The sequence below is a fragment of the Octopus bimaculoides genome, chromosome 24 (assembly GCF_046866305.1).
Source record: "Octopus bimaculoides isolate indiv1 chromosome 24, ASM4686630v1, whole genome shotgun sequence".
NCBI classification, from domain to species: domain Eukaryota; kingdom Metazoa; phylum Mollusca; class Cephalopoda; order Octopoda; family Octopodidae; genus Octopus; species Octopus bimaculoides.
This window is the reverse complement of record NC_142951.1, coordinates 200,761-221,879: the sequence shown is the minus strand read 5'-3', so window position 1 is coordinate 221,879 and position 21,119 is coordinate 200,761. Positions and strand designations below refer to the sequence as shown.

Below are 21,119 nucleotides of genomic sequence, written 5' to 3'. Positions count from 1 at the left end.
TATAAGATTTTCTAATAGGAGATTCTTTACATGTTTATCTAACATGTAAAAGAAATAATATGAATGAATTTTGTATGTGGAATGCTATTGGATTGAATGACACTTGCGTAAGCACGCGCTTGCCTGCCTCTGTGTGTGTGTGTGTGTGTGTGTGTGTGTGTGTGTGTGTGTGTGTGTGTATGCTTAGTACGTGAGTGCGCACGCGCGGGTGTAAAAGTTCACAAATATAATGAAAGATGAGTGTAGAAGGTATAACTGAACATCATATGGATATACATTACCATATCTATCTATATTTATATAGTTATAAATCTCTCTCTCCCTCTCTGTTTGTATATATAATCACGAAATAGGAATCGATAATTGGTGACCGACGACCTTGACGTTACATGCTGCAGCTGAGTTATCTGTCAAGAGTGTTCTGCAGAAAGAGACGAACAATAACAAATTCGTTTCCGGCGCAGATATTTCAAAGCAATCACTCGTATTTGTCACAGCAGAAATTCCTGTAGCTATGGTTGTAAGAAGTATCAAATGACTTACTATGGTATGAGGTTGTCATTCGATTTGAAGAAAGACCGTTTGATAATTAACTCGCTAAGAACAGTTAACAAGCTATTAGTTTCAGTAATATGCATGCATACGTAATACACACACACACACACACACACACACACACACACACACACACACACACACACACACACACATATGCATTGTATATATTACATAAACTAATGGCTAGTATATTGTGTCAACCACTCTTTTTCACAAATTTAATGACAACTTCATCATTCTAGTAAATTGTTTGCGTTTTAACACAGATTCTTTACACCCATATCGACTTGAATTTATATGTACTGATTACTAGAATCTTCTATGTATTATTTCATTCTTACTCTTTAAATCTCGAACTTAATCTATCAATATTTGCAGAAGATAGCCATACCTGCGCCCGCACCAAACCTCCGTGGTGCAGGGCGAGGCCGAAGACGGAGATATTCGAGGTAGAGTGGTTAGCCAAGCGGAAATGACGGGCGACCGGGGGTGTTCGTACGTAGCCGAACATTTTATAGGTGCCCGGTGAATCGGTCGGCCAGTCGGTGATCCGGCAGACCATTGTAGAGTTTGTTGCAGAGATGACATGTAATGCAATAGATAAGGCTGGAAGAAGTGGAGGGTGTGCAGGTTGGATGTTACAGTTGAAGGGAGAGGTAGAAAGAAAGAGAAAAAAAAGGGTTAAGCAGAGAAGACATAATTGAAGTGGGTGGTAGAGCGAGAGAGAGAGAGAGAGAGAGAGAGAGAGAGAGAGAGAGAGAGAGAGAGAGAGAGAGAGAGAGAGAGAGAGAGTGGTGACTGAAACGAAGGTGGCGTTCGCTTCGTGTTTTTAAATGTTTATCAGTATTTTCAGAGTAGACAGATTTATAACCAACAATATAATTAATTACCGTATTCTATATTCTGGGTCCTCAGCCAATATTCAATATTGCTTTTTACTTTTCTACACTATAATTGGATGTTACTTTTAAAGATGCTTATATTTTTTGCATTTCGTAGAATTTCCAAGAGTCCTGCTTATACATAATTATTCGATAGTTATCAAATGAAGTCACTATTTACAGATGCTTACATTTTTTTGTTTTCCGTGAAGTTTTCACGGGTTCAGCCAGTTATTATTATTATTATTATAGATTAATATAAAAGACAACTATCATACACAGTAGGAAATATTACTATAGCAGAAAAAGGATGAATAACGGAGTTCGGAGATCGATAAATATAGATAAACCGAAGTAATTACAAGGACGTACGTAGGCCAAAGTTATGATTGAAAATAGGGAAGTTTGGTAAATCATTATGACTGTTTGAGAAGGAGATGAATATGCATAAATATGCAAATGAGTTCCATGGTCGATAAGTAAATTTTTGCTGAAAACGAGTCCTTGTTTTACTCTCTTTGCAATTCACGCAAAAAAATATTTCAGCTTCTACGCTCAATATACGACCACGCGCTCAATTATATTAGAACACGCACACGCATACATACATACATACATACATACATACATACATACATACATACATACATACATACCATACATACCATACATACATACATACATACATACATACATACATGTTTATAAGCCATTTAAAATAACACACAAAAGCCGTCAGATTCACTTCAACATTTAAATTTAATTTGTCAAAATATTTTCGTCGCTTTCAGACCGCGACCTCTTCACTGACAAAATTCTGTGCTGCATCTGAGAAAGTAACAGTTAGTTCATGATATATATGTACGTATGTATGTGTATATGCACACACTCATACAGTCACATACACAACGCACACATACATACACACACGTACAACGCACACATACATACACACACGTACAACGCACACATACATTTACACGTATTCTATTTGTTCATCGGAACCTAACTCAATCAATTAGAAAACGTCATCTTGTATATAAGCACCGATAAGAAAATTGGTCCATTATCTTCCGAGTAAACCACCTTCGAGGGGGTCACTACACGAGACATTATCAGAGAGTAGATATCAAGACCCACCAAACAAAAATGGTTAATAATTTCAGTGTTGAGAAATATTTATGTTCCTCAATCGGAAATCATGAGTTTCTGTGACTCATCTTTTTCCAGATGACTGTAATTGATGCTTGAATAAACGAAATGAGAAATGCTGATGTTTATTTGTGGCTAATTATCTTGTGATTAATTATTTTGAATAATACGAATACGTAGCTATTGCACCAGTCACTCATTTCAGCAAAACTCTTTCACTGCGAATATAAGAGAAAGTCGACAAGTCTCTTCCTCCGAGACTTCAACTCTGCCCAGACTAACTTGTATGAAGATGTTCTTGATTCATGCAACCAAATTGATCAATAGGTTTTTCGGGGTTCACAAGTTTCAAACTTTATGTTCATCAGGTCAGTTTCCAGTTGTGACCTCCACTGAAAATTTATGGCAAATCATTAAAACGAATGCAGAATTAATGAAATTTACAAGCAAGTAATCTTTATTTGTGTCAGTCAAAATTAGAGTAGACATTGCGAAAAGCATCATGGGAATATAATCAAAGAAACAAGAAGATAATAAATGCCAGAATAATTGATTAGTAAATTGGTGTTTCATAAATTAACATAAATTATATTCAAATTCAAATGAAAATTGCTTCTGAAATCACAAAAAATTGTTGATGTTACAAGTTATTTTCACCGTCGTCGGAGTGACGATATATATATATATCATTGTATCTTAATGAGTATTTGCTTATGCATATACATGAATAATATGTATGCATGTATGTTGCTTACACCATACATACACATACATACATAGTCTGGGTTGAACTTAGCACTTGCCTATAGCATGGTATTATGATTTTATGCTTTCCCAGTCTGTCGTTCCAGAGAAGAGGAAACTCTGAAATTACCATATGCTCTTCCCTCGTGCCTATACACACACACACACACACACACACACACACACACACACACGTATGTATGTATGTTTTTTTTCGCATGTGTGTACATGTGTTTAAGCACGCATACAGTGTTTCTCTCATATAACGTTTAAAGATGTATTTCTCAATAATTACACCAAGATAGACGTGTTCTGGTTTCTCCTTGTGTCTAAATCGAAATCCCAGCCAACCTCAATAGTCGGCAGTCGTGCTTTCATGGTCACAGCACTGTTTATTACGAGCCGTTAACTGCCGATCAAAATAACACTTAGATGTAAATTCCCAAATCGGAATTGAACATGACTATTTGACCAATGCCAATTAACGTAATGTTGCGAATAAACCACTCTGCCGAAAGGTGTGTAGCGATGTTGAGAAATATTTGTGTTTGCTTATTACATATATATGTATAAATAAGTAAGTGTACAAACACCCTTACACACACATGTATATATGGAGAGTCAAACTAGGTTATACTTTTAAGAATATTATTTTAAAGTAAGTTCAAGAATAACAAGGAAACATTTGCGAGAAAAGTGATTCTATGGTGACAATGGAGTTAATTTATTGTGACTACGAAGTTGATTGTGTCTTCACGTTTCATGCATCGGCTTGTTTCGTTGGTTTGAATATGCGCGCGCGCACACGCATATGTATGAGTTTGTGCGTGTATATATGTGTGTGTGTGTACATGCACTTATATGTATGTGCATATATACATGCATACATACATATATAAGTAGATACATATCTATATTTATACATGCAGATATATCTGTATATGGTTGTATATGTATCATGTATAATACATATACACATATTTACATACACAGATATGCTTATACAAATATATATTCATAAATATATGTATATACAAACATACATAGATATACATACATATATACATATATATATATATACGTACACACACACACACACACACACACACACATATATATATATATATACACCCACTTATTTATATGCATATGCATACCTGCATGTACATGTGCAATTTATAATAAATTGAAGAAAATACTATATAAAAAAAGATAAAAATCTATTTTCTAATCGAATGAGTAAAATAAATGGAAATCTCTTAAATTAATTGAAAAGTACAGAAACCATTTCAATTCGAAATGTGACATTTTATTTTAAATGCAAAGCAGAATAAATTACCATTTAGGTTAGTGCCACTTGGCGCAGTCTGTTTGTTGTTGTTGTTGTTGTTTATCGTGTGGCTATTTCTTCATTTTTATATGCACCATATTTTAGTTAATCAGATTCCAGCAGTGATAAATATAAATCGCAAGACGCAATGGATGCCAGTGGATGCAGATAACAGTGCCGAGCATATCTAATTATGCTATACCAATATAGAACTAAATGGGGAAATAGTAGCTCCCTGATTTCATTGCTGTTTAGCCCCCCCCCCAAAAAAAACAAAAAAACAACAGCCGTTTAATGTGATCGATCGATTATAAACGTCTCCTTCAAATGTGTAAAACTGAGCCAAACACAGGAAATTAGCATCACTCTATTAATATATTGCTATATTACTATATTTATTAGCATATTATTCTATTACTCCATTAGAATACTATTATATTACTATTTTAATATGTTCCTTTTGAAATTTCTATCGATGTAGACGATAGACACCATACAACATTCAATGCTAAATAGCATTGAATGTTGCCTCAGCGTAAATTACTTTTGAAAATAATGAAGAATTTAGTAAAATAACTTTGTCTTTATTAAGAAGGTGCCTGAAATTATGAGATTTTGATACATTCGCACAAACATGCATAAACCGGCTGTCTATACCTATGTATATAACATTCTCTTACTAACGCTACAAAGAATTTTTCCGTCACTATAACAGTTCTTCCCGCTCGCTGCGTTTGTCACTCGGTTTATAATAGTTTACCTATAGCATTGGTGGGATTTGAACTCAGAACATCAAGTATCGGAAGAAATACTCGATACTCAAACGATTTTGCCGTCTTACTGCCTTTGCTAATTTATATATAATAATTCTTTCTATTGGAAGCACAAGGCCTCAAGTTTGTGGAGAGGGATTAAGTCAATTACATCGACCCAGTGCGTAACTGGTACTTATTTAATCGACCCCGAAAGGATGAAAGACGAAGTCTACCTGGGCGGAATTTGAACTCAGAACATAGCGGCAGGCGAAATACCGCTAAGCATTTCGCCCGGCGTGCTAACGATTCTGCCAGCTCCCCCCGCCTTAGAACACACTTATTATAATGATTCCCCCACTATATCTACAACCTTTACAAAAACCAAGCACATTTTGACAACGTAGTCTTAGATTCACCAAACAGAAAGAGAAAGACGTGATGATCACGGCTGATGCCTCTTTCCATCGCGCATGGATCCGTCAGATCAGAGCTGACGTGAGGTGAGCCACTAACAACAAAAATCTACGAGAGACGAATATATCGAAAGCCTCGTTTAACGTTCTTCTTCGTCGACAACAAAACTGCAAGTAAGAAGCAACGGAGCTGTGTTGCTTTTTTTTTTGTTTTTTTTTTTTGGTGTTTGTTTTGTATTTCGATATATTCAATATCGTTTATTGTATTATATAACTGCCACCTCAAAGAAAAATATCGATATATCAGTGTGATAACCCCCGGAGGGACATGCGCTCGCCTACAGACATTCTTTTATATTGAGTAGGTCCTTAAAAGAATCAAATGCATACATAAAATACACACATCTATCTATCTAAAAATATTTATATATATATATATATATATATGCATATATTCATGTAATGTGGCTAAGTGTTCGTGGCTCGTCTGCACACAGAGTTAATTATAGTTACAAATATAAATGGATTAATGTAATTAACTGCATCGATTGATTTTGACTGATTGTGTTGAAGTCGGTTTCTAATATCGATGGGGGGTGGGGGAACAGTGATTGGTGCGCGAACACACCTGTAATGATACACACAGCTCTGCACACACACATTCGCACATATATGGTTTGGTAGAGGAAGAAGATGAAAGAAGGGAAAAAAGAGAAATAGAAACAGGTAAATGAACTGGAAATGAACTGGAAAAGATTGGACTACACAGGTAAGAGAGAAAAATACAATAATATGCATATATATATATAATAATAATAATAGTATTTTATAAACTTAAAGCTTATAAGCAATCGCCGCGCAAGGACTAAAGAAAATAGTCTAATAATGGGCGTATATAAGCCCTTGACAGAAAAAAAAGTAGGTTTTCCCGTACGCTTGGGACTCGAACGCACACCGCTTTGTTTACGACAAATTGTGTGTAGGCTTTAAGAAATGCGCAAGCGCTTTCAATTTTCAACGTTATCAACCATGTGTTCCGCTATATATAATAGCCATAATATGAGCGTGATAATGTTGAGAACGGAAATCGCTTGTACATTTATTAAAGCCTACACACAATTTGTGAAATTCCTTCCAAAAGGTTAATACAATTCTATTCTCTAAAAAATTTTCTTTTCTTAATTTGAACTTTTTTGAAAAAAAATCTTTCTCTAAATATATGTATATTCTCGCATATCGAAGTGTGTGTATGATTTTCGATTTGTAATCGGTGGCGAAATATCCCTTAATTTCATAAAACATTTTGCATTGCTGCTTCTTTCGTCAACATCAAAATGATAATATCGATGTATGAACCAGGATTACAACAATATCTTGCCATTCTTATATCTTTTGTGTGTTTATTAGAACAAAATGTATTTGTAAATGATATCATTTTTGAAGCCGGTACGGCTGAATACCTCTTGTTGTGGAGGTTATTTACAATGCTGTTAAACCAATATTGTTTGGAATATAAATAGTTAGAAGGGATTAAATTCTTTAAGAGATTTCATGGGCAATTTGAGTTTGTATTAATATTTTATTACGTAAAGTTTCCCCGAAAGAATGGTGCTTCAAAGTTGTTCAATGTCGATAAGATTAAGTATAAGAAATTAAGTGTTAAATATGTTTGTGTCTCGTGCATTGAATACAGTGGAACCTTAAATGAAAAAAATGTGTTGGTTTCAAACCCTCAAGAATCAATAAACCGTCATCGCAATATAAATCCACCCCAGTCTGCTAAAATTGAAATCTAGGGTAAATTAAATCTTGGGAATCCAAATTAGCATCAAATCGAGCGAAGCAAGGCCGTTTTTCTTTAGCCAAATGTATTTGCCAAAATATATAAATAGAGCTTACATGCTTAACAATCTTCATGTGAGATTTGTTAATAGTAATCTCTAAATTATAGCTGATAAATCGTAGAAATTTAATGCTTTCTGATGTAAAGGGTTTTATAAAAGAAAAGTATTTAATCCCGTTAAACAGTAAAACTGCATTCGTATTTAATTGTTGATGAGATTAAAAAAATTAATGCGAGAAATGCGTTCATAGCAAAAAAAAAAAAAAAAAAAGATAAATTTAATCTTTTTAAAATTTTAATGAATCATGTATTTTAAATCTTTTTCGTAAGTATCTCAAATTCAGGTTCATTGAAGTTAATGAGTTTTGTGGAAATGTTCTTCACCAAATTAGATTTGAAATTAATATTTCGTCTAAGCACACCAAGTGTTGCCAAAGTGATCATTTCTTCAGCTTTTATAGATTTTCTTAATGGTTTATTTTTTGTCTATGCTTGTGAGCTTTTTTGATAAACGTCTATAATATGCGTTGTGGTCGTTTTCATGTAATATATTTCGTTTAACTGACTGTACAAAAAATATAATGTTGAAATATTTCCCCTTGTATTAGATTTCGCAGAAAATGTTTGCGAAATCTTTAACTCTTGATCTTAAAGAATCCGTTACAAATCTCGTTGTTTTTGAAACCAAACAGGAATTCTTTGTTACATGTTTTGCGTATGAAACAAATGAATAGCCTTCGAAGGCATTAGATGATAATTATTCAGTAAATTGGGTAGAATACGTAGAATATAGAAATTGTGATAATATCTCATAGGGAAATGAAACGCTTGTTTATTCATATACACTCCTGTTCCGCTGCTGTGTTCGAACGAAATGCCCAAATGATAAGCGAACGATATGAAAGAGTTTACGGAAGTAGAAGTACATAGACATAAAAATACGAATATATCCAGTACATTTCTGAGGAAAAAGAAGGATATTTTCTACCGCTTCGATAATAATCGTAGCGAAAAATCAAAATTAATCATTTCTCTCAGACATAAATATTTCTGTGTAAGATATATAATCTGAAGAAATCTTACTGAACATCAAATCTTACACTATCGATTCCCTTCTACTAAAATATACTTTGCTTACTCTTACACCAACATTTTCACTCTTCAGCAGTTATTCCTGGATTCCAAATAATCATAACGGTATGCAGTTCTCTTGTTACAAGCACAAGGACAGAAACACGAAAAGGAGCAAAGGAAAAACTTGGAGAATATTCGAAGTAAAAATACAAAAAGAACTCACCCTAGATATCGTAATAAACTATGAAATAGACTCCAAAATAGTAGTAAGAAGAGGGATAAGATAAACCCATGGTTCAACACTAACAAGCTTCAAGTATAATGTTTATAGACGTTACATCGAATGAAAAATTATCCCGTTGATTTGGAAAGCTCTTAATGACACTAAACTTAGGATTATAGTAGTAGAAACACCGGAGAAGTGGATTCGATCCCAAATACCACGGATTTGCATCAAGAATATTGAAAACTATATTGAAAAAAGAAATATCTAAATGTATCGGCTGATGTTCACCAAACATGAATAAGATTTGAGGAAGACTAACAGCTGCGCAGGCGTGTGAGTCTCTGTCAGTGATGTTTAACCGAGGGAAAGAGCGTCCACTTACTTCAGCGGAGCACAAGGAGCGGCCCCAGCCCTTTTCTAACGGAAACGCTAAAAATAGAAAGACACCAAAAAAATGTTGCCCCAGGCACCAAAAGTTCCGCCAGCCCTTTGCCAAGGTTGGTACTGTTTTATCGACCCAGAAACGCAAAGCTGATCTCGTGGGACTGGAATTCAAAGCCATGTGCCGGAACAACGCCGTCAGGCTTTCTGACCAACACACACACACACACACACACACCCACACCCCGGTGGTGAGCTGTCAGAATCGTTAATGAACCAACCAAAATGTTTAGAGGCGTTTCGTCCGTCTTTACGTTCTGGGTTCAAATCCCGTCGAAATCGACTTGACCTTTCATTCCACCCCCCCCCCCACGAAGCTGCAGGCCTTGTGCCAGACTGTGAGCCTATATATAACACACAGACATATATATATATATATACGTACACATATATTAAGTCAACAGCGACAGTTACATATATGTAATATATTATATATTATAGGTGACCTGGTTAAAGCGAACGTGCGTAAAAGCTCTGTGTTGCAGCCAATGTGTGTGCTTATGCGTGTGTATGCACACACACACACACACACACACACACACACACACACACACACACACACACACACACACACACACACACACACACACACACACACACACACACACACACACACACACACACACACACACACACACACACACACACACACACACACACACACACACACACACACACACACACACACACATGTATGTATATATATATATATATATATATATATATATACACGAAATTGGTATAATGTTCAGTATCATAAATAACAGAATATATTTATAGCAAATCAGTTTACAAATAAGAAAAATAAGAATCAATATATTTATGGGTAAACAAGTTCGGCGTGCACTTAAAAATATGTTTTGCGCCAGACCCTTGCTTTGCTGTTATAGAACTCCTGGTCTAATTGATTGTTATAAGTAAGTTTACATGCTGCACTAGCGGTCAGCAGTGGAATGCTTAGTCACGGACAGAACTTACAGCATGTATACCCGGTGAGTCATCCACCCAACTGCTTCGGCGATCGCCATCAAAGCAGTCTGTGCAGTGATAAACGGGTCAGGATTACAAAGCAATGATGATGTAACAGATTGAATTGCAAACTGGAACTAGTCATGTTTACTTCCCAACCACAAGACTTTCGCTGGTCTCAAAAGCAATTGATTTTCATTTGTGAACTAATTAATAACGTCTGTAATTAATGGCATTGAGTACTGCTTCTGTTTCATTAGAAAATTAGTTATGTACACTCACACACACACACACACACACACATACATAATGTGTGTGAGTATGTTTGTACATATATATATATATATATATATATATATATATATATATATATATATATATATATAATGAATAAAACGAATGGTTTCCGCCTAGTAGCTTACTGGTAAAGCATGGTCACTTTCACAGTGATGGTTATGTATATAGCAACTGGTTACTTTTGAAGTCTTCTTTCAATAGTCAGATATCAGTTAAAATGAACAAAAAAATGCAGTTATTAACAAGAAGGGTTGAAATTAATGTATGCAAGATTTCCCAGCTCTAACATCACTCCTTCATAGTCAGCCTGAGAACTTTTCCGCCCACACTCGTAACCGCCAACTGCGCGAAGCATACAAATTTCCCCACACTGGAATCCTTGGGTCATACTGACACAGACGGACAGGCAGAAAGACACACACACGAACAAACACACACACACGTGCATATATATACATACACGTCCACACACATATATATCTATATATATATATATATATATATATATATATATTCAATGTATAAATGATATTTAAAATGTAGCCAGCTTTTATTTCCGAGTGTCTTTACGTGTAAACCATCTTTCATCGATCTAAACAGGAATTTTATTTACATCTTTTATGTAAGTCGATTGCCAAAAGTTTTTTTTACACAAAAAATATTTTCATTTTATTTGCGAAATATCTATTTCTCGTGTGCGTATATATATATATATATATATATATATATATATATATATATAACAGAAGTTGAGTATATCAATAATACATTTTGTGGGGTAAGGCGGTGAACTGGCAGAAACGTTAGAACGCCGGTGAAATGCTTCGCGGTATTTCGTCAGTCTTCACTTTTGAGTTCAAATTCCGCCAAGGTCGACTTTGCCTTTCATCCTTTCGGAGTCGATAAATTAAGTACCAGTTGCGTGCTGGGTCGATCTAATCGTCTGGCCTCCTCCCCCAAAATTTCGAGTCTTGTGCCTAGATTAGAAATGAATATAATTTGTATGGTGCAAACATTATCTCGTATAGAACTCAATACATTGAATATAGTGGATAGATGTCTATTTATTATATCAAAGGTGACACCCTACTCTGCTTTTCATCTCTGAGCTGTTCAAATAATGTGTGCTCTTGTGCTAAACAGAATACCCGAAAACCGAATGACTCGGGCGATCTCGATAAAGTGTTACCGACATTATGGATGACTGACATGGCGAGGAAGGCTAGGGTGGCAAAGGAGGCGATAGCTTAATAAATTTAGTAAAAGTGGTATGTCCTGGTAGAATGAACCTCTCCACATCACAGTAATGGAGAACAGAACGAGAGGAATTTCTGTTGGCATTAAGACCAATCCCCGGGGCTTCAATCAATGAAATTTCCCATTTTTCTTCTTTTTACTCTTGTTCCATTATTGTGAAGTTTCGTATCTTTTTCTTCTGTTCTTTTTCAACCAATTATCTCAATCGATTCGATTCAAATAGCCATACCTTAGAGACTTTGCCAATGTCATAGCTCCTCATTCTCCAGCTGTTGGAAATTATTATTATTATTATTTTCCGATTGATTTGCATTTCATCTTTCTACCGGGTTTCAACTGGAGACCTAAATAAGGCACGTTTATACATTAGACGGAGAGGAAACTTCCTGAGAATGTGAGCGGTTCGTGTCAACTACTACTACTATTATTATTATTATTATTATTATTATTATTATTATTTCAGGCCTTGTGCCTATAGGAGAAGGATTATCTTCGTCGTCGTTATTTTCATCATCACAACTATTATCATTATCATCACCAACAGCATTACACTCGTCCATCTCCGCCACCTTCTCCTTCTTCACCCCATTATTTGTGTGGTGGTCGTAGTAGTAGTAGTAATAGCTGCAGTAATAGTAGCAGTGTTAGTAATAGTATCAATAGTGTTATTAGTAGTAGTAGTACTATTGTAGTAGCAATTTTTGTGTTTTTTGTTTTAATGATTTTGCTTTTGTGTGTAATAACTCGTCCTTTGATATTGATCTGTCTTGGGCTCTTGTGGCCAATAAAAGTCATTATTCTTATTAGTGGTGGTAGCAGAAGTAGTGTTGGTAGAGGTAATTGTAGCAGTAGTAGTAGTGGTGGTGGTGGTAGTAGTAGTAGTGGTGGTCGTATAAGTGTTTCTATATGAAATAATGATGTCCTCTCTTACAAAACTGAACATCATCGTCTTGTAAGAAAAGCGTGTGAAAGAGAACATATTGTCATGTTTGGAAGGTTTTCTTCTGTGTCTGGTGAGAAATCTGTTCACACTTGATATCTGTGTCTGGTCTAGAAACTTCTATAAAATTAGCGGCGGCTCTCGTTTAGAAAAATGATTTCATAAGCTTTTGTTGCTATTGTCGAAAATTAAACGAGAATAATGGTGTGGACGAGAACAAGGATAATTGTAATAACAATGGCAATAATGGTAAAATCTTGGTGGTGGTGGTGGTGGGAACAATTATTTGATTAATTACAAAAATTATAATAATAATAATAATAATAATTTCTTTATGCACCACCAAGGGCTGACAAAATGATTGAGAACATTACAGGAAAACCTAGCGGGAGATTACCGCGGGCGTGACTGTGTGGTAAGATGCTCGCTTCCCAACCATATGGTTCCAAGTTCAGTACCACTGCCTGGCACGTTAGGCAAGTGTTTTATGCAATAGCGTCGGGCCGACGAAAGCCTTGTGAGTGGATTGAAAGAAGCCCATCGTGTGTGTGTGTGTGTATATATATAAACAATATATATTAGTGCATAAAATCTATACCCGGAGAGAAGACCACAATGTCTTCCCTTTTGTGATTTCTTGAAAATGGCTGTTAAAAATTAATCATTCAGTTACCTTTCTGAAATGATGGGAGAGAAGGGACTAAGATGGAGAAGAAGCACCAATGTATCTGGATCATTTGTGTGTTAGGAAGATTGATAGAAGCCGAGGAGGAAAAGAAAACCGACGAAGAAGTTGACAGATGCATAGACTGAAAAATAGATAAATAGACTGAGTTAAATAGACGGACAGAAAGATAAATGGAGAGACAGGCAGTCAGAGGGGAAACATCTTATTTAAAAAAAAAGTAGCCTGTTTTGGAAAGGAAGAATACGAAAGAAATATTTCTGCAAATTTTCTGAAAAGAAATTTATGGATGAAAATTCCTATTTTTTAAAAAATTTTGACAAGGACTTTTTTAAAATATCAGTTTTATTATTTTCAGCAATGGTAGATGTTAACTGTTTCTAACAATGGCGTTAAAAATGAATGAAAATATATGCATTTGTGTGCATATATTCAAACATACATACATACATGCATCTATATACATACAAGAAAGAGAGAGAAAGAGAGAGAGAAGTTGTGAAGGACGGTCTGTGACGGATGAACAGACTGAAGAGTCGGAATAGGATCAAATACCGAATGTTTCTTTAGAATTTTTACCATTGTCTTGCAATGACTGGGACTGTGGGTTCAAATCCATTCATTGTCCAGGTATTCGGACTAAATATGACAGTTTTTATAAAAGGGAAACAAAGCACAATATCCCATCCAAAAATTATTAAAAAAAAAATCAAAACCTACCCCTAAGTGGGAGATAACAGCTTTATGAAAGAATCTTCCACCACAGCCTCAACTGTGTCTCCGGGGAAGGTCTTTGAACACCTCCCCCATCTTGTCCACCATCTCGGCTTTGGTGTTGGTCTGCATTATTATTATTATTATTATTATTATTATTATTATTATTATTAGACAACACCAGAAGGCGGCGAGCTGGCAGAGTCGTTAGCACGCCGGACAAAATGCTTAGCAGCACTTCGGCCGCCTTTACGTTGTGAGTTCAAATTCTGCCGTAGCCGACTTTGCCTTTCATTCTTTCGGAATCGATAAATTAAATACCAGTCAATCACTAGGGTCGATTACATCAATTACATCGATTATGCCTATAGCACAAACTATTATACAACATTGCATCACTACTCTAACAACACGGTTCTGAATGAGTTTCTGAATAACTCTTTCTACATTGTTATTACTATACAGCATTGGACTATTGCAGATAGAACTTGGACAGGACTGAGGCTGCTAGACGCACAAATATCCTACATCCATTCCAAGAAATTGGCCAGTTCCACAAGAAGCAACCAGGCGTTGCCAAGACAGTATCTACCTCTCTGAATTTGCTTGTAGTAACAGTAGTGGTGGTGGTGGTGGTGGTGGTGGTGGTAGTAGACGCAGCAGTAATATTAAGACTCAGTAGTAGCAGAAGCAGTGAAAGTAATTTAACCCAAGGTCAAGTTCAATCGAATGGAGCTATGATCAGAGGCGCTACACTGTACAGAAACAGACAATTCCGTCTACCGTATTCTAGACTGCATCCTAGGTGTCCATCTTTTAGAATAGAACAGACTGTGGTTCAAGAGAAACCTGACTGTTATGTTATCAGCCCAAACGACCACTCAGAGGCTTCCTGCACGCTCATTAGCTTTTAAACATTCAACAAATCAATTTCGCCATTCTGGGAGAGTTTGGAAACGTTATGGCCCTATCACAGTATGAGAAATTTACTCCACAGTTCATCTGTCTGTCTGTCCGTCCTACTCCTACCAATGTAAGACATATTTCACTGTACTAGAAAGTCAAATACGTTTAATTGATTATAAATTTGACGATAAACAGTCAAAATACTGGCCTCAACTGACAGTTTCTTCTAAAATATTGATCTGGGCCGACAGGCTCCGTTTCAAAAGGCAGAACCTCGATATCTGTCCAGGTTTCCTTTGACTGGCATGTGGTCTCTCTCAAGAAGCGCCTTCTTAACAAGAAACATATATCATCCAACAACTCAAATGTGAAGAGAGCAAGTTGTTTCGAGACGAGAAGCACTCTGCACACACACACACACATTCACACGCGCCGCACACTTACAAACACACACACACAGGCGCACGCACACACACACACATATATATATACTTTTCGTTTTCGTGTGTGTTCTTGCTCCATTTACCCCATTCTGATTTGTCGAAACACTAAGTTAGGAATAAACACTAAGATGGCAAGCAGTGTGACGTAAAGACAAGGGACAGAGAGAGAGAGAGAGAGAGAGGGGAGATGGGAGAGGGGGAGAGATGAGAGAGTGGGGAGAGATGAGAGAGAGAGAGAGATAACTACACGGGCACGTGTACTTCCCACAAATACATATCTACCTGTAGATACTTGTATGGACATACTTGTATGGACATACTTGTATGGACATACTTGTATGGACATACTTGTATGGACATACTTGTATGGACATACTTGTATGGACATACTTGTATGGACATACTTGTATGGACATACTTGTATGGACATACTTGTATGGACATACTTGTATGGACATACTTGTATGGACATACTTGTATGGACATACTTGTATGGACATACTTGTATGGACATACTTGTATGGACATACTTGTATGGACATGTACGTTCAAGCGTCGCAGCAGCTGTCTTTGCCATATACGCTTCCAGGATTCGATAAAGTATCAATTGGAAAAGCAATGGTCTATCGGAAGCAGTAGAGCATCGAGCTCGATGTTATGTGTTGATTGTTTCTGTGTTTTGAGTTGACTGAAAACCTTTACTCAAGTTCAATCTGCTGCACAGGATCTCCGGTTCAAGCACATCACTCTCCCAACCATCCGGGCCCGGCCAGAAGGCAAGGACTCTGAGTAAACAATAAAGATAAAAATAACCCACACATAAAGGTTATGTGTGTGTGTGTGTGTGTGTGTGTGTATGAATAGGGGCGTGTGTGTATTTTTGTATGTGTATATATTTCGTGTTTCTGTGTACATGTACTACTGAATTTGTGCTCATCTCTCTCTTTCTTCTCATTCTCGCCCCCCCCCCTCTCTCTCTCTCTTTCTCTTTCTCTCTCTCTCTCTCTCTCTCTCTCTCTCTCTCTCTCTCTCTCTCTCTATCTACATACACACACACACACGCGTGTGGATATATATTGGTGTATAAAGTAGTCTTCGATGGTGACTGCTACTTTTTGGATAGTAATTCTCAGCACAGGTACTACGCACGCACACACGCACACGCACACGCACACGCACACGCACACGCACACACAACATGCCCATTTATCAAAAGCAAACACCATAAACACCCGACACAGAAACGACAGAACTAAGCCATAAAAACCAAATCTGTCTGTCTGTCTGTCTGCTGTCTGTCTACAGCAACAAAGAAATGACAGTTACTGCAATGCGATCGATAGAACTTTTCACTACGTGAATTAAATATATAAGTAAAAATATGGCGGTATGCAACTGTATATATGTAGATGAACACCTCACCCTATATATATATATATATATATATATATATATATATATACACATCCTTTATCTTGTTTCAGTCATTAGACTGCGGCCATGCTGGGGCACCGCCGTGAGGAATTTTTAGTCGAATGTATCGACCCCAGTACTTTATTTATTTTTTTTTTTGTATAAGTCTGGTATTCTATGGGTCTTTTGTCGAACCGCGGATCGGAAGTCTTCCACTGCCCAACTTCATTACTGCCGGTTACTTTACACTACACCAAAATAATCTTGACAAGTTTTATGACTAGACCCATTATGATTCTGTCAACTCCCTCATGCCCTTTCCTAACAGACACTATTCCCTAATCTTAGATTTCATATACAAAGATTTGATAAACAAGACTAATAAATTTAAACTGAACCAAATTCAGTGACAAACTATGACCCAAACAAAATTTTTTTTTCCTGATGTCTTAGAAACTTCTAAGCGGAAGTGGCAACAGCATGGATTTTGTTTGTCTTCTTACCCCCTTAGAGGATTTAAGTAAAATCATACAAATATGTCCGAATGATTAAAATAATTCTATTTATTTATTTATCTATGCAGCTGAGGATAGCCCGGCATTTAAATTGATGTAATGATTGCATTGTTCAATGAAATGGCGCCACTTGAAACGGACGCACTGCATCACCTCTGGGTATCCTGTTGCTTATTTTGACACACACACACACACACACACACACACTAGTTTGACGCTCGCGAAAATGAAAGTCTTTTATCTTTCGAGCCTACCTTCTTCAACAGAAAGGAATAAGAGAAAATAAACAGAGAGAGAATGAAAAGACTTGTAGATTATATATATATATATATATATATATATATATATATATATATATATATATTACATACATACATGTTTTTTGATATTGAAATCAAACCAAACAGTTATATTTTAAAATAATCTAATATGTAAATTTCCGGTTTGCCTAATGTATAATAGGAAATGCATCAATAACATAGAATTCCTCACTTAAAGTATATATTACGCAAACCTGAAACGTGTCTATCAAAATATCACCGTTGGCTTTGATTTCATTATTACAACCAATAAGACTCGATGCCAGCACAAATAAGTCCTCTTAATTCTACTGATGCCGATATTTTAAATCTATTCAGAGTTGTGTGCTATATTTGATTCGAGTAAAAAATTCTGGAACCGTTCACTGCTTCTTAACGTGACCCTAAATATCCATGGGGAGCTGTTCAAAGGGCGTGTAGACAAAATTTTTTCTGAAATGTCACAGGGATCCGCATCGCATATTTTATATGTATATATGTGGATGTTTATGTCTATGTGCGTATGTATGTATACACCTCACAAATATATAATTATAAACAAGCTTACCCCCGCCTGCCCGCCAGGCACACTTCATATTGAAGACTAAATGAGAGTGATACTTGAAAAAATATATATTGGTCAGCATATGTTATATATGTTGGATATGGTGGATTCAGAAATGTTATATTTGTATGTTTTATGAGAAAACAATTATATGAAGATTTCTATTTGTTTTGAAATGTATTTTGAGGTCTTTTGTTTTTATTTCAAGTGGAATTTAGTCTAAGCCACCACTGTATTTCAATATAATATCGGTTTAAGCATGAAATTATATTATGAACAAAGATATCCACTCAGACATAGACACACACATACACACATATTAGCTATTAGCGACAGAAGCAAACTTTTTATTGCGAATATTAATTTGCACATCAAACTTAACTTGGATTCGTTGCTTTCAAAGCCGTAAACTGCAGTAAATCGTCCGAAGAAATCATCTCGTAGTAACGTTGTGTTAAAATAAACAACACTCTGATTATATCGGCAGACGAGATTTCGTCAGCACCAGCGGATAGGATTGTTGTATCACATGATTTCAGCGTAATTTTCACTTCTTCAGAGACAGGAACCCTATCATAGAATGCTAGATCAAAAATCCATTTTTTTGTTATTGTTACGTCGAAGGTCTGTCTCCGATGGAGTAGAGGAGCTAGGATCAGAGTTAACCATCGCCTTTTTACAGGTTTGGAAGGGATCCAGAATACTTTATCCCATGTGTCTTATTTTCAAGCGCTGTATGGTGCTTTGCAGATAGCTTTGCTGCTCTTTCTACCATATCAAGCGACTACGTACAAACTGCTGCGTTAGCTTGATCGTATTTTTATATAGGTGGGTCGAGGTTTGTGCAAGTAAGAAATAAATCCTTTCTGAGCTGAATCTAGGTTTTCAAGTTGCTGCTAATTCTGTTCGTTGCAGCAGCGAAATAGACTTGAGAAAGCAAACATCACACAATATCATGAAATCTTCGGATCAACTTTAATCCAGCCTCACTTTTGAATAAGCTACGACTTTATTCCATAAAACTTTATGAAAAACACTATCGACTTAAACAATATTACAACAGCAAGCAAACGACAGATCCTCGATTTGCTAGAAATAGTAACCACATCTTTCTCACCTTACACCCTACGGCCTAATAAGAAGTTTGCGTACATCAGCGCAGAGGTTTCCAAATGATTTTATACCTCACAACCTAGAAAATACTTGATTAATCTTAGTAACCCTTAAAAGCATGAAAAAGGAAGTATTCTAATCATTAATTAGTTTAATTGAACACCATATCGTAGCATTATGGATGAACTTATATAGAACCATGTACACTAGTTACGTGGATGAACAAATAAAACCAAAAATGTGCTCAAGATTCGGTGCTTAAAATAGAAATGCGAAACTGAGTGATTCGGAAAAAAACTATACACAGTGAAATCAACCACAATTGGCAATTCTATGTTTTCTTTTTTTGTGCTTTCTAATTCTTACTTTTATCGAAATGTTGCTTTCTCTTAAGGCGGCGAGGTGGCAGAAACGTTAGCATGCCCGGCGAAATGCCTAGCGGTATTTCGTCTGCCGTTAGGTTCTGAGTTCAAATTCCGCCGAGGTCGACTTTGCTTTCATCCTTTCGGAGTCGATTAAATAAGTACCAGTTTATCACTGGGGTCGATGTAATCGACTTAATCCCTTTGTCTGTCTTTGTTTGTCCCCTCTATGTTTAACCCCTTGTGGGCAATAAAGAAATAAGTCTACAGTGCTTCTTGTGCATCCAGGCGAATCCAAGAGTTTTGATTGACAAAAGAGAACTGAATCCTGATGCTCATCCGAAATGGAATGAAGGCAATGTTCTTTAGTCATAACTCCTTAAGATTTAAAGTTATGTATATATATATATATATATGTATGTATGTATGTATATATGTATAATATATTATACAAACACACGCACGCACAAAGGTAGTGGGACCATTCATATGATCGTGGTAAAACGCAGGTTTGCATAGAAAATACAGATGATTCGATAACTGATCAATAAATTGTATTAATCAATGCATCAAATACAGTTTGCCTCATGTCGATCGAATAGAAAATTGCGATATGATAACAGGTGCTTCTACAACTCTCTTTTGAGAGCCACAAACATTACTTATAGTGCTATAATGAAGACAATGCCATCTTTCTCCGTGTCAAGTTGTGCGGAAACGGCAGATCGGGTTCCTCTGCATCTGATGATATTGGCCAAAATAACATTAATCAGACGGGAGGTTCTAAGAGAGAACTTCTTTTCATCGTATGTCGACTTGGGTTAAGCCGCCACCACCACCACAACATCCATCATCTCCATCACCACCACCACAACCACCACCATCATTTTCCCCCACCCCACCCCCTACTATCACCACCGCCACTCTTACTGCTAAGAAACAAATAACATCATTATTATTTAAATCAGGCAAACTCAGAAAAATCAACAAACGAGAAACAGTGAGATGCAGATAAAATAGTTTTCAGTTTAATGTCGCTGATGTCGTCTCTTCAAACCGTTGATGCTGCACTTAACTGCGCTTCTATTTTTAATTGAACAGCTTAAACAAAACACTATTATTTAACATGGCGCTATATTTTCACCATCCTTAAATATTACCAACTGGCTTTTGGTGGTGTTCTTTTTTTTTCTTCTTCTCTTTTTGATGATATTTAATTAGTCA

The 21,119-nt window shown here is 36.2% G+C and overlaps 1 protein-coding gene across 2 annotated transcripts in view; it reads left to right on the top strand.

Moving 5' to 3' along the window:
* The window catches only part of LOC106871701 (G protein-coupled receptor dmsr-1), a 269,255-nt gene that overhangs the window by 91,967 nt on the left and 156,169 nt on the right, over positions 1-21,119 (top strand). Inside the window, exon 1 of one of the 2 annotated variants that reach the window (XM_089341140.1) lies at positions 6,432-6,602. The exons of the other annotated variant lie outside the window; for it this stretch is intronic. The gene's annotated coding sequence lies outside the window, so the exon portion shown is untranslated. Of the gene's footprint in view, positions 1-6,431; positions 6,603-21,119 lie in introns of those variants that run through there. 2 annotated transcript variants of the gene reach the window in all.